Source organism: Tupaia chinensis, unplaced genomic scaffold, assembly GCF_000334495.1.
Source record: "Tupaia chinensis unplaced genomic scaffold, TupChi_1.0 Scaffold000159_1, whole genome shotgun sequence".
Taxonomy (NCBI): domain Eukaryota; kingdom Metazoa; phylum Chordata; class Mammalia; order Scandentia; family Tupaiidae; genus Tupaia; species Tupaia belangeri.
This window is the reverse complement of record NW_006159630.1, coordinates 6,965,447-6,965,657: the sequence shown is the minus strand read 5'-3', so window position 1 is coordinate 6,965,657 and position 211 is coordinate 6,965,447. Positions and strand designations below refer to the sequence as shown.

The 211-nt window shown below is 57.8% G+C and overlaps 1 protein-coding gene across 1 annotated transcript in view; it reads left to right on the top strand.

Annotated features, from left to right (window-relative positions):
* Positions 1 to 211, top strand: part of KCTD2 (potassium channel tetramerization domain containing 2) — a 17,607-nt gene that overhangs the window by 7,079 nt on the left and 10,317 nt on the right. The gene's annotated exons all lie outside the window — the stretch shown is intronic.

Here is a 211-nt window from a genome sequence, read left to right as displayed (position 1 = left end):
GACAGACAGACAGAGACAGAGAGACAGAAAGCGAGAAATCACCCCCCAGGGGAGATGGTCACGCCGCAATCCCTTCTCCTCCATTCTCCTCTCAGGATCTTGGGCACACACGCACATGCGCCCAGCGTGAGTTTTAAGCCACCGGGTCTGGGATGCGAACCGCAGTCGACTACGTGGGAGTCCAGCGACATAGCCATTACGCCAACTGCTG